The sequence below is a fragment of the Prinia subflava genome, chromosome 33 (assembly GCF_021018805.1).
Source record: "Prinia subflava isolate CZ2003 ecotype Zambia chromosome 33, Cam_Psub_1.2, whole genome shotgun sequence".
In the NCBI taxonomy this organism is placed as follows: Eukaryota; Metazoa; Chordata; class Aves; order Passeriformes; family Cisticolidae; genus Prinia; species Prinia subflava.
The window spans coordinates 142,765-156,984 of NC_086279.1; the positions used below are offsets into that span (position 1 = coordinate 142,765).

General features: G+C 56.3%; 1 long non-coding RNA gene and 1 pseudogene across 3 annotated transcripts in view; one reads left to right on the forward strand and one right to left on the reverse strand.

The window, feature by feature from the left end:
* The window catches only part of LOC134563115 (uncharacterized), a 32,078-nt gene extending 27,628 nt beyond the window's left edge, over positions 1–4,450 (reverse strand). For all 3 annotated transcript variants that reach the window (XR_010083317.1, XR_010083318.1, XR_010083316.1), the window contains exons 1-2: positions 3,992–4,450; positions 140–218 (exon numbers count right to left, since the gene is read on the reverse strand). This is a non-coding gene — a long non-coding RNA (uncharacterized LOC134563115). The remainder of the gene's footprint in view (positions 1–139; positions 219–3,991) is intronic.
* LOC134563108 (zinc finger protein 271-like) overlaps positions 1–14,206 on the forward strand; it is a 48,479-nt pseudogene extending 34,273 nt beyond the window's left edge.
* Positions 14,207–14,220: the final 14 nt, after the last annotated feature.

Genomic DNA, 14,220 nt, shown 5'->3' on the forward strand with positions numbered 1-14,220 from the left:
AGAGAAAAGAAGAAAGATTTCTCCAATCCATCCCTGGCAGTACAGCCTCAGCAGCAGGGTTGTACTGCAGCTGGGGGCCATGCTTGGCTGGGAGACGGAGCAGGAGAGAGGCGGAAAGGGGCACTGACTTCCTTCTCACCTGACTGGGGCTCTTTGGCCATCTTCCTCTTCCTTGCAGCCTCCTCCTCCATCTGGCCAAACTTTCGGAAATGGAATTCCTGATTTATGGGAAAAACAAGGTGTGAGTGCGTTGGCTTGGGTGTTCCTCCTACCCAAGTCCATCTCTAGAAGTCACCAGGTGCCTGATGTCCAGAAAAACCTCCAGAACACCAAGATTAACCCTAAAAAGACCCCAAAACTCCAAGATTCCACAAAAAAAACCATGAACCCACGAGTTCCCTCTCTCTGGTCTCTCACCTTTGGGGTTCAAAGGGCCACTCATATCTGGGCTTCTGCAGCTCCAGTGTCTATTGGTATCCCCTCTCTCTGGGCTGCTGGGGCTCCTGGCAAACCCAGAGCTTCCCCTTCTATGGGCTCCCCAGCTGGGTGTCAGAGGGGGTCCAGGGGTACCGCCTGTACGGGGTCCCTGTTTCAGGGCCCCGGGGTACCCATGGGTCTCCCTTGTCCATGGTGCAGGCTCCAGGGGTTCCCATCTCCAGGCTGCAGGGGTTCCCCCTATGCAAGCTCCACGTTCCAGGCTGCCAGGCCCACCAGCGGCTCCTCCCTGCCCCGCAGATCTCGGCAGCTGCCCCGCTGTCGCAGGTGCGGCTTTGCAGCAGGGAGGCTCTGCAGGCCCCTGGGCTGTGCCCCCTCCCAGGCCATGCCTGCCCCGGTGCTGATCTTTGGCCCGGGCTCTCTCGCTCTTCCCGGCTCCCGCACAGTCCCGGGCTCACCGGGCACCGACCGCCCGGCGCCGCAGGGCTCCAAGCCCCTGCTCTGCAAAGGGCCAGTGTCCATTGCCGGCCCCTTGCCGGGGGCTCCGGCCATTGCCCACCGGAGTCCTGCACAACCCGCACCTCCCACCGCACCTCCCTTGAGCCGGGCACTTCGGCTTCCCCAACCAGACAGAATATTCAGTTCATGGAATCTTTGTTAGCTCTGCTTAGATCTGCAAATCCAGCTGCTGCCAAGACAATCCTACCTCACACTGAAGGATTCCCACCTAAAATGCTGCCTTCAGTCCTGACACACCATTAAGAAATCCAAGAGCAAAACAGACAGCGGATTACAGAATCTTGCAAAATCACATTCCAGAACATTCTACTATAAAACCACAAATACTAACAGAAGCTGAGAAAGCCAACAAGGTTAAAAAACAACATTTGAACACTGGGACTAGAAGAACTCAGGCAATCCATTTTGTGGGAATACACAAGACAGAGAGTTAAACAGACTGGATTAGCAAGGTGGTTTGGTAACCAGGATGCCATGGCAGGAACAAACAGAGCTTTGAAGATTACAGAAGATGGGATTAAACCTGCTAAAGGGAAGAGAGAAGATTCAATCAACTTCCAAAGATTCCATTTACACCTTTACATCTTGTAAAATGTATGAGTTGTCTGTATGATCTTTAACTTGATTATTAAAGTGGAAATTTATTAACCTTTCTGAAATGGTATATAAGCTTTTGGAAAATCTGAGTAATATCGAATTCTGATCATCGAATCAGTCTTCCTGTCTCTCTATCAATCGCCAATACAATTTGATTGGAATGAGTCCTCTCTTTCTGACACGTGAGCAATGCCATCGAATTTCCAAAACCAGGGAAATTTTGACCATGATGGCATGTGCTGAGTGATCTGTCCCAGTCCTTATCTCAAGCCATCAAGCCTTCATTCTATTTTCTCTCTCCTGTCCATCTCTGGAGGGGAGTGAGAGAGCAGCTTTGGTGGGTGCCTGCCATCCAGCCAGGGTACACTGACTACACTTCCTTTCCTCCATTCTTTCTTTCCAGAGGTCACTGTGAAGAGGTTGAGTGGGGCTTTGATGGAGGGAGTGAAGGTGGCGGGGAGTAGCAGGGACAGGAGGCACAGGTATGTGGAACAGGCATCAGAGGGGCCCAGGCAGCTAGCAGGGGGCAAGGCCTGTCCCCCTGGCCCAGCAGCAGCCCCGTGCCCTGCCCAAGGCACTCCCACCAGGGCCTGGGCCCCTGAGGCAGGGGAAGAGCCCAGTCCCAGGGACGGCGTTTCTGCCCCAACCCCCATCCAGCCCAGCCTCCCCCGTGTGTGCAGTGACCGCTGGCACAGGCTGCACTGGACAGCGTGACCTGCTGGGGACATGGAGAGCTGCCCCCACTGTGACACTGCCCTTGGGATTTCACAGGCACCACACAAATCACAGCCAGCCCTGTCCCTTGTCATGTCACAGGCACCAGAGCACATCCCAGCCCTGCTTCTTGTGAGTTCACAGGCCCTATGCATGTCCCAAATGTGGGAAGAGCTTCTCACAGAGTTGTAACTTGACCCAACACCAACGGAGCCACCACTAAGGGAAGTCCTGCAAGTGCCTCGAGCACAGGAAGAGCTTTGTGCACAGCTCCAGCTCCACCCCCCATGGGAGGATCTGTGCTGGATGATCCCCAGTGACCACCGGTGGGCAGAGCCCTGGTGATCCGTGGTGCTGACAATCCGTGTTGGTAAGACACTGGCTGAGGGCTCCGCATCCTCATGGCTCCTCCATGCCTTGATTTTCTTTTCATTTTAATTTGTCCTTTCAAAACGCCCAAAAATGGTGTAGAAACAAAGATGTTGAACTAAAACATGGATGGGGACATTGTGTGACATAGCCATGGACGTTGACATGGGGGGAATCTTGCACAGCATGTGGGAGAGGCTAGGGGCGAAGGAGTTGAGGGTTCCTGGGAGGGACTTGGGGGTTTCTCAGAGCTTTGGGCACCCCAGGCCAAGTGACTCCTGGTGTCCTGTCTCCAGGATCCCCCTCTTCTTGCTGTCACTCCCCTTGTTCCCTGCCCGTTCCCATATCACCCCACTCCCAGACCCGTCCTGCTCCCATCCCTATGTGGATCCCATTCCTGGACTCATTCCTTGTTCCATATTCTCTGTTTGGGTGCCATTCCCATATTCCCATCCCAGGTTGCATTCCAGGTCCCTCCCCCAAATTCCTGGCCTCATTCCCGGTCCCTGTACCCATTCACAGTCACATTACCAGTTCCATGCCTGGACCCTGTTCCCAGTCCCATTCCTGGTCTCAATCCTGATCCCTGTACCCAGTAGCTATCCCCATTCCTGGTCTGAATCACTATCCTTGTTTCCTATTCCCAGTCCCTACCCCTTTCCCAGTGCTGTCCCCTATTCCTGATCTTAGACCCATTCCTGGTCCCAGTCCCTGTCCCCTACTCCTGGACTCTGTCCCCATTCCCAGTCCTGTCCCCTGTTCCAGGCCCCATTCCCGGTCCCTGTCTCCATTCTCAATCCTAGTCCCATATTTCTGGTCCCATTCCCGATCCCTGTTTCTTCTTCCCATTCCCTGTGCCCATTCCCTGTCCCCATTCCCAGTGCCATTACCCAGGGCAGACTCTTGCATGGGGCCCTCAGGGCTCCCCAGCTCGGCCTGCCTGTGGCACACGAACCCTTCAGCCCTGCTGCTGCCCTTGCCCAGCTGCACACAGCACAAGGCTTTGGGCATTTCTCACAGGCCCCAGCTGGCCACAGCAGCCCCTCCTGCCAGCACCCGCTGTGCCTCACAGCCCTCCCTGCTGCTGGGGCCATGCAGGGGACACGGGCCTGCAGGAGCCTCCTGTTCTTGCCACAGGAGCAAGGCTGCAGCTCCAGCCTTTGGGCCCTGGGCCGCAGCAGCCCAGGGGAGGCTCAGCTGCAGAGCTCACAGCCCGAATATGTTGCACTGGAACGCATCGGAGCACTGATCCCCATCCCATATTCTCGGTGCGGTCGGTGTTTCCATCTTCCCTGTCCCGTTCCCATGTTCCCATTCTCGGTCCCTGTCCCCATTCCCGCTCCCTGTCTCCTCTCACCGGACACCGCCGCCATCGCTGCGGCCTCCAGCCCGGCCTTCACGTGACTATGGTAACCCCGCGCTGCTCCTGCCCACCAATCACAGCGCGCCTAGATTTGCATAACCACGCCCTCTACTTTGGCCCTGCCCAGCGCCGGCTGCAGCCGCGTCCGGGCGCTGTTGGCTCCCAGTTCCCTCCCAGTGCTTCCAATAAGAGCCATACTGGGAGGGAAAGTAGTCCCAGTTCCTTCTCTCAGGATCGCTCCCGCTGCTCGCAGGATCGCTCCCAGGATCGCTCCCAGTGCTGCGCGGGGCGGGGCAGTTTTGGAACCCCACCGCCAGGGCAGAGCGCGGCTGATTTTGGGTGTCGGCACCGCCTGGGGCGGGCTGGGAGCGGAGGAGGAGCGGGAGGAAGAGGAGGGACAGAGGAGGAGTAAAAGGAAAGGCAGGAGCGGGAGGAAGTTCCGCTCCTGGAACCCGCAGGTGACCGAAGGGGAGGAATTCGCCCCAAATCCATCGTGGGGGATCTCCAGGGAGGGATTTTTTTGCGGGGCAGTTGATGTTTGGATCTTGCAGGACCCCAAAGCTGAGCCCGAAATGGCCCTGGAGGGATCTTAGCCTTTCCCACGTGGCGATCGCCCGGTACCGGCGGACAGAGGGGCGATATCGGGTTTGGAGATCTCCGGGAAAGCCGGGGGGAAACGCGGGAGCCCCCGTACGGGGAAAGCGCAGAGGAGCGATGCCAGAGCCTGGGGACCCAGACAGCCAGGGGCGGGGAGGGGTGGAGGAGCCGGGAAATGAGCGGGGCTCCACGCTCCCCGAGGCTGAAAGGGGCGCTGACTTCTGCAGCTGCACTTGGGCAGCGGCACCATCAAACCCAACGCGCTCAGTCCTTGTTTTCCTCCCCAAACAGGATTTCCCATTCCCAAATCTTGGCCCAGTGGAGGAGGAGGAGGCCACGATGAAGAGAATGATGGCCCGGGAGCCCCAGACAGGTGAGGAGCAAGTCACTACCCCTTTCCCCTCTCTCCTGCTCCAATTCCCTGCCCAGCCTGGCCCCCGGCTGCAGGACAACCCCGCTGCCAACGCCATCCTGCCAGGGACACATTGAGGGGATCTCCTTCCCGTTCCCTTTGCCACAGAGGCAAATCCCATCCTCTCCTTGTCCTTCCTCCCCCAGACAGGGAGCTGAGGACGGAGACCAGGGACGACAAATCCCCGCAGCAGAACCTCATGGAAGAGACCGTTTTGAGTGGCTCCATGGTGCTGGAATCCAACAGAGAGGAAAAGCCCCGGAGTTCCTGCATGAGGAGGGGCTGCAAACACAGATCACAGGGATCTGAGGAAGAAAGACCCACCCTGAGGTTGGATGCAGGCTGGCGCTCAGACCTGGGTGTGCCTGAGCAGCTTCGGGATGGGGAGAAAACCTGGAAGTGCTCAAAATGTAAGAAGAGCTTCAGCAAGAGATCCTCCCTGATTCGCCACTGGGCAATCCACACGGGGGAACGGCCCCATGAGTGTGGGGAGTGTGGGAAGAGCTTCAGGTTGAACTCTGACCTGATCCGCCACCAGAGGAGCCACACTGGGGAGAGACTCTACGAGTGTGACCAATGCAGGAAGAGATTTCAGAGCAGACACTATCTCCTGAGGCACCAGCGTATTCACACAGATGAGAGGCCCTTCTGCTGCCCTGACTGTGGGATGTGCTTCAGGGACAACTCTGTCCTCATCAACCACCAGCGCATCCACACCGGTGAGAGGCCCTATGAGTGTCCCGAGTGTGGGCAGAGCTTCTCACAGACCTCCACCCTTGTTGCCCACCAGAGGACCCACACAGGGCAACGGCCTTATGAGTGTGGGGAGTGTGGGAAGAGTTTCAGCCGGAGCTCCACCCTGATTGTCCACCAGAGGAGCCACACCGGGGAGAGGCTCTATGAGTGTGCGGAGTGTCGGAAGACCTTCAGCCGGAGGTGCCACCTGATGCGCCATCAGATGATCCACACTGGGGAGAGGCCCTATGAGTGTGACCAATGCAGGAAGAGCTTTCAGAGCAGCTCCTGCCTCCTCAGGCACCAGCGGGTTCACACGGATGAGAGGCCATTCCGCTGCCGCGAGTGCGGGAAGGGCTTCAAGGAAAAAGCTGCCCTCATCTGCCACCAGCGCATCCACACTGGGGAGAGGCCCTATGAGTGTGGGGAGTGTGGGAAGAGCTTCACCCACAGTTCTACCTTGACCCAACACCAACGCAGGCACAACTAAGGGAAGCCCTCATAGTACCCCAAGTACGGGAAGAGCTTCCTGTGCTGCTCCAGCTCCATCCCCCATGGGAGGATCCACACTGGGTGATCCCTAGTGATCCCCGGTGGGCAGATCCACTGTGATTCATGGTGCCAGTGATCCTTATTGGGAAGATACCAATGGGGCTCCACATCCTCCTGGCTCCCTGTGGCCTTGTTTTTTTTTTCATTTCTCTTTGTCCTTTTCATACCCCCAAAGCTGGAGTAAAAATAAAGATGTTGAACTAAGACAAGGATGGGAACATGGGGGATCTTCCAGGGGATGTGAGGGATGCTGAGTGTGAGGGAATTGAGGGTTCCTGTCAGGGACTTGGGGGTTGCTCAGGGCTTTGGGCTCCCCAGGCCAAGCAGCTCCAGCTGCACTGGAAGACCCTGACGAAGGTTCTGGGACAGCTAATCCAGGACCCCCTGCCCTGGAATTGTCCCCATGTCTCCCCATCCTTGTTCCCGGTGTCCCCTCTCCAGCATCCCCCCCTCTTCCTGCTGCCACTCCCCTTGCCCCTCACCTGGTTTTTTGTCACCCTACTCCTGATCCCGTCCTGCTCCCATCCCAGTCTGGATCCCATTCTTGGTCTCATTCCCTGTCCCTGTCCTGTTTTCTCTGTCTGCTTGCCATTCCCTTATTCCCTGTCCCTGTCCTGTTTTCTCTGATTGCCATTTCCATATTCCCTGTCCTGTTCCTGTTCTCATATTCCTAGTCCTTCTGAAGGTCCCGCATTTTCACTTCTATATTCCCTGTCCCGTTCCCTTATTCCAGTTCCCAGTCTCAGTCCTGTATTCCTGTTTCTGACCCCAGTCCCATCTTCCTAATCCCCATCCCATATTCTCTCTGCAGTTGCTGTTTCTGTGTTCTCTGTTCTGTTTCTATATTCCTATTCCCGATCCCATTCCAGGTCCTATATTCCCGTATTACCATATTCCTGGTTCCATTCCCGGTCCCTGTCCCCATTCCCTGTCCCTTTCCACATTCCCAGTCCAATTCCCTGTTTCTGTCCCCATCCTTGTCGCCATTCCCAGTATTATCCCCAGTCCCTGTCTCGCACTTCCAGTTCCATTCCCCGTCCCTGTCTGCTTTCCCAGTCACATTCCCAGTCCCTGTCTTGTATTTCCAGTTCCATTCCTGGTCCCTGTCTTGTATTTCCAGTCCCGTTCCTGGTCCCTGTCCCCATTCCTGGTCCCTGTCTGCATTCCCAGTCACATTCCTGGTCCCTGTCATGATGCGTGATGCATGGTCAGGTGGGCGCTGGTTTCCCACAGCTGCTTGAACTTGGCCAATGTGGCCACCAAGGCCTTGGGGGCATCGGGGAACGCCTTCTTTGTCCTCTCCAGGGTGGTCTCAGTGTACCAGAGCCGGCCGTGCAGCTCCATGGGGAGCACCCTGACTTTCATACATATGGCCACCAAACACCACAGCAGCTTTTGGGTCTTCTTCACCCACTTTCCCCTCTCAGTGGCCACCCCTGCTTGGCTGGTGGCTTCTTCCATGGCCTCCATGGCCATAAAAATCCAAGTCTCCTGCATGGCCATCACCAGGGGCAGGATATTCACCAGCCGCTGGTTCCTGTTCCCTATTTGCAATCTTGTAGAGGAATTTTTAGAAGAGCGAGGTCATGATTTATTGATAGGGGGTTTGAACAATCCCTGCTACCAGGGAACAGTATGAGAGTCTGTACTGTTCCTGTGCTGGTCTTGTAGGCCTTGAATTAGGAAGAAAGTAGCAATTGTAATAATTTAGTGTGCCTTCACACGGATGCTTACTCACAGATGCTGAATATGTGTAACAACTTGTTAGGCTTTCTCATGGATGTAGAAAACAAAATGCTATTCATAAGGTAGAAAAAAAGGTAAATTATATGCCAAAAAATGTGGACCAATGAACAATCATTTAATGTATATGTATATGTACTTGTAGCCAATCACCAACTGTTTAGCTGTGCTTGCTTTCCTGTCTGTAACCTGATAAAAGTAGAATACTGGGAATAAACAAGAGAGATCAAACCTAATCATATTGATGCCTGTTTCATGCTCTGCTCTTTTCTCGCAACACAATCTCAGTCCCAGTCCCAGTCCCCATTCCCCAGGGCCGCCTCTCCCATGGGGCCCGAGGGCTCCCCAGCTCGGCCTGGCTGTGGCACATGAACCCTTCAGCCCTGCTGCTGCCCTTGCCCAGCTGCACACAGCACAAGGCTTTGGGCATTTCTCACAGGCCCCAGCTGGCCACAGCAGCCCCTCCTGCCGGCACCCGCTGTGCCTCAGAGCTCTCCCTGCTGCTGGGGACATGCAGGGGACACGGGCCTGCAGGAGGCTCCTGTTTTTGGCACAGGAGCAAGGCTGCAGCTCCAGCCTTTGGGCCCTGGGCCGCAGCAGCCCAGGGGAGGCTCAGCTGCAGAGCTCGCAGCCCGAATGTGTTTCACTGGAATGCTTCGGAACACTGATGCCCATCCCATATTCTCTGGTCACTGTTTCCATATTCCCTGTCCTGTTGCCACATTCCCATTCCTGGTCCTTGTCCTGTATTCCTTATCCCATTCCCAGTCCCAGTTGTGTATTCTTGGTCCCATTCCCAGTACCTGTACCTATTCCTGGTCCTTGTCCTCATTCCTGATCCCTGTCCCCATTCCTGGTCTCATTCCAAGTCCCTTTCTTGCATTTTGAATCCCATTTTTGGCCCTGGTCTCCTTTCTCAGTCCCTGTCTCCTATTCCTGGTCCTATTCCCCATTCCCAGTCTCTATCCATATTCTGTCCCAGTCCTAGTCCCTGTCACCATTCCCTGTTCTGTCCTGTCTTCTAGGTCCCATTCCCGGTCCCTATTCCTATTCTTTCTCCCTGTCTCCATGCTCGGTCCAGGTCCCATTTGCTCAGTGTTTGTCCCCATTCCCAGCTACTGTCCCGTATTCCTGGTCCTATTCTTAGTCTCGGACTTGTAGTCCCGCTCGCTGTCTCTATTCCGGTCCCATTCCTGTCTCTGTCCCCAGTCCCAGTCCCAGTCCCTGTCCCTGTCCCCATTCTCGGTCCTTGTCTTCTCTCACCTGACCCCACCGCCACCGCTCCAGTCCCCCCACCGCCCTCACCTGACCCGGGAAACCCCGCGCCGCTCCCGCCCACCAATCACAGCGCGCGATCGCTCCTTGATTTGCATAACCACGCCCTTTGGCTCGGTCCCGCGCAGCGCCGGCTGCAGCCGCGTCCGAGCGCTGTTTGCTCCCAGTTCCCTCCCAGTGTTCCCAGTAAGAGCCATACTGGAAGTGAAAGCGCTCCCAGCTCCTTCCCGCTGCTCCCAGGACCGCTCCCGGTGCTCCCAGGATCGCTGCCGGTGCCGCGCGGGGTGGGGCCACTTTGGAACCGCCCCAGGGCAGAGCGCGGCTGCTTTTGGGTGTCGGCACCGCCCGGGGTGGGCTGAGAGCGGAGGAGGAGCGTGAGGAAGTGGAGGGACAGAAGAGGAGGACAAGGACCTGCAAGAAGAGGAGGAGCGGGAACAGGAGGGACGGAGGAGGAGGAAAAGGAGAAGCAGGAGGTAGAGGCGAAGCAACATCAGCACGCGGCCCTACTTGCCCGCTCAGGCTGTAGTTACCCCGGCTCTGGTAGTATCGCCCATCCCGGAACCTGCGGGTGACCGGGGTGGGGGAGATCACCCCAAATCCATCATGAGATCTCCGAGAGGTTTTTCTTCCTGGGCAGGGGATGTTTGCATCTTGCAGGACCCCAAAGCCAAGCCCGAAATGGCCCTGGAGGGTCTTGGGGGGTCCCCCGTGGCGGTCGCCCGGTACCGGCGGACAGAGGGTCGATATCGGGTTTGGGGATCCCGGGAAAAGTCGAGGGGGAACGCGGGAGCCGCGGAGTGGGGAGAGCGGAGAGGAGCGATCCCATAGCCGGAGTGACTCCGGGCAGCCTGAAGGAATTGGGGAACCGGGACATGAGCGGGGTCCGGGCCGCCCGAGGCTGAAAGGGATGCTGACTTCTGCAGCTGCACTTGGGTAGCGGGACCATCAAACCATACGCACTCAGCCCTTGTTTTCCCCCAAACCAGGATTTCCCATTCCCAAACACTGGCCCGATGGAGGAGAAGGCCACAAGGAACAGGAAGATGTCCCGGGAGCCCCAGACAGGTGAGGAGGAAGTCAGTGCCCCTTTGCCCATCTCTCCTGCTCCATCTCCCAGCCCAGCCTGGCCCCCGGCCGCAGGACAACCCCACTGCCAACACCATCCTGCCGGGGATTCATTTGAGGGGATCTCCTTCCCCTTCCCATCCTCTCCTTGTCCTTCGTCCCCCAGACATGGAGCTGAGGGCGGAGACCAGGGAAGACAAATCCCCGCAGCAGAACCTCGTGGAAGAGGCCGTTTTGAGCGGCCCCACGGTGCAGGAATCCTATGGGGAGGACAATCCCCGGAGATCCCACATGAGGAGGGGCTGCAAACGCAGATCACGGGGATCAGAGGAGGAAAGATCCACCCTGGGCCAGGGAGGTGGCTGGACATGCAGCTGGAGCTCAGAGCTTGGTGGCTATGAGCAGCTTCATGATGGGGAGAAACCACACAAGTGCTCGAAATGTGGTGAGAGTTTTAGCCAGAGATCCTACCTGATCCGCCACTGGAGAATCCACACAGGGGTACAGCCCTACAAGTGTGATAAATGTAGGAAGATGTTTATGACCAGTTCCAGTCTCCTCCTGCACCAGCGGATTCACACGGAGGAGAGGCCCTTCCGCTGCCCCGACTGTGGGAAGGGCTTCAAGCAAAACTGCAACCTTGTCAGGCACCAGCGCATCCACACTGGGGAGAGGCCCTACGAGTGTCCTGAGTGTGGGAAGAGCTTCAGCCAGAGCTCCACCCTGGTTGCCCACCAGAGGAGCCCCACTGGAGAGAAGCCCTTCGAGTGTGGGAAATGCGGGAAGAGCTTCAGCTGGAGCTGCCATTTGACCCGCCACCAGAGGAGTCACACAGGGGAATGGCGCTATGAGTGTGGGGAGTGTGGGAAGAGCTTTATCCACAGCTCCACCCTGATCACCCACCAAAGAAGCCACACCAGGGAGAGACTCTATGAGTGTGGGGAGTCTGGGAAGATCTTCAGCCGGTGCTCCACCCTGACTGTCCACCAGAGAAGCCACACCGGGGAGAGGCCCTACAATTGTGATAAATGCAGGAAGAGGTTTCCAACCAGCTCCGATCTACTCAAGCACCAGCGGATTCACACAGATGAAAGGCCCTTCCGCTGCCCTGACTGTGGGAAGGGCTTCAGAAAGAATTCCACCCTCGTCAGGCACCAGCGCATCCATACTGGGGAGAGGCCCTACGAATGTCCCGAGTGTGGGAAGAGCTTCTCACAGAACTCAACCTTGACCAGACACCAACAGAGGCACCAGTAAGGGAAACCCTGTGAGTGCCTCAAGTGTGAGAAGAGCTTCGTGCGCTGCTTCTGTTCCATCTCGCAGGGGCGGATGTTCTGGATGATCCCCAGTAACCCCCGGTGGGCAGAGCCCTGGTGATCCGTGGTGCTGGTGATCCGTGTTGGGAAGATACCTGGCTGGGGACTGCACATCCTCCTGGCTCCCTGTGGGCACCTGGACACATCCACAGACCAACATCTGAAATCCATTGTGAAGAGTGGATTTTTCTACTTGTGACCCTGGGAAAATTTCACTTTTTCCATCTGGTGACATCAAGGAGTGCTGCATGGCCTTGGAGGTCTTCTCCAACATAAATCCAGGATTTCAATTCATTTTGGCCCATGGGCGTCTTCCACATCTAAATGGGGATGGACTGGGGCAAAACCCATAATTTTGGAGACAGTGGGGTTGATAACCCTCCAGAAAAAGTTCTTCCCACCCACCCAAGCACGTGGATGTTCTGCCAGCAGGGACACGCAAATCCTTTTGTTTTTGCCTTGGAACAAAAAGGTTTCTGTTCTTCCTTTTGAAAGCCCTGAAACTGGTGTAAAAATAAAGATGTTGAACTAAGGCATGGATGGGGACATGCTGGGGACAATGACATGTCTGGGCCATGGGTGGACCTTGACATGGGGAACTTGGCCATTGATGGAGACATGTGAGGACATGGCCATGGATGGGGACATGTGCAGGACAGGGACATGGATGGGGACATGAACTGGGACAGCATCAATGCCACCACCTGTGCCACCATACTGCCACCAGCACCTACATCTCAGCCATGGCAAAGCACTGCCCGATTCAGTTCCTGCCACCATGGCCCCACTGTCACCCCCATGGTGTCCCAGCTGAATGTCACCCCCCACTAGGGCAGGATAGGGGACTTGTTCAGCTGGGGACAAGTGGCCCAGAAGCAAGTGACAGCAACCAGGGTGTCCCAGGGCTGCTGTGCTCAGGGTACCCCAACCACATCTGGGATCAGGCTGGGGACAGGGCAAGGGTCAGTGTCACCTACAGCGTTATGTGGCCCAGCAATGAGTGTGACTGGAGGCACCCTGATGGGAGTGTCCCCAAAGCTGTGGTGACATTCTCCCCTGATTTGTATCCTGGTGGTGTCATGTCCCCTCCCTCCATATGTCTCCATGCCCTGCGGTGGCTCCCTGTCATCCCTCTGTGTATCCCTGTCCTCCCTGTGAGTGCCTGTCCCCATCCTCCCTATGTGTCCCTGTCCCCTTCCCCTATGTCCCTGTGCCCCACCTCTGGTGGGGCCAAATTCCTGAGGTCCCGGGGCCATGTCCCTCAAGGTGTCCCTGTGTCCCACAGCGTGTTGCCCTGTCCCTCAGGAAGTTCGTGTGGCTACTCCTGACGCTGAACATCTTCACCTTTCTCATCATAGGTAGAGATATCCCACAACACTCTGTGACACTCCACACCATCCCATGACAGCCTTTGTCCCCTGATTTTGAGTCCTTCCTCCCTGCATTTTGGATCCTTTCCTTCTTTTCCCATCATTTCCCATAATTCCCCCCCTTTGGCACATTTTTGGGTGCATCCAGCTGTTGTGGTGTGGATTTTTGCTTTGAGTCTTCAGGCTAGCTTTCTATTTCATTTGTGTGTTATGATTTAAATTATACATGCCATTATGTGTCATTTCTCTGTATCCCTGCCTCTGTTGCTAGAACCTTCCTTGCCAATCTTCCCTCATTTGATATATCATTTGCTGTTTTATATCATTACACTGCTTCTGCTATTCCCATTGGATTTAGTTCTGTATTCCCTGCCCTAGACTCCTCCCTGAGTGCATTGTCATTGGTCGTTTGCTTTGTATCGCCCTGTCTATAAAACCCACGGTGGGACATGTGCTCCCTGTCTTTGGTGTCCAGCTTTTAGTTGTTATGCTTCAGTTATACCTGTAATAAATCTCCTTAGTTTACCCCAAGACCCGTCTCGCCTCTGATACATCTCTGCGCCCCAAAAGCAACTGCCGAGACCACTGAAGTCCAGAGCAGGGAGGAAGTCTCCCCGGGGGGAAATGTGTCGCACCCCAGTGCTGCCTTGTGCATCCTGGGAAATGCACACCGCAACATCCAGCCCCCTTCAACCCTCACCCTCCACCCCTGTCTCTCCAGGCATGTCCCCAGCTGTCCCCCACAGGGGCACAGGGGACGGGGAGTGGAACCTGGGCAGGTTTCTGTCTAGCACGGCCGCTGGGGCCATCTCTGCAGTAGCCTTGCAGGCTGCCTTGCTGCCCCCCTTTAATTGTGTCCATGACCGCCCTCCAAGCAGGAAGCAAACATAGCTCTGGCTCATGGCCACGCAGCATAGCCAGGTCTATGCTGACCTTGTCCCAGCAGCGGAGAGTAAAATTAGAAGAAGGGGTGGTATCGGGGAACATGCATGACACCCATCGTAGGAGAGACTTAAGGTCCTGCGTAAGGATGGGGGATCCATGCTTGCTCAGGAGGCGTAGCACGGTTTCATAGACGTCTCTCGTCAGACATGCCCTGTCCCATACTCTTGATTTCCCCTGGCTGACCTGTCACATCGCAGCGTACAGGCATTGCGG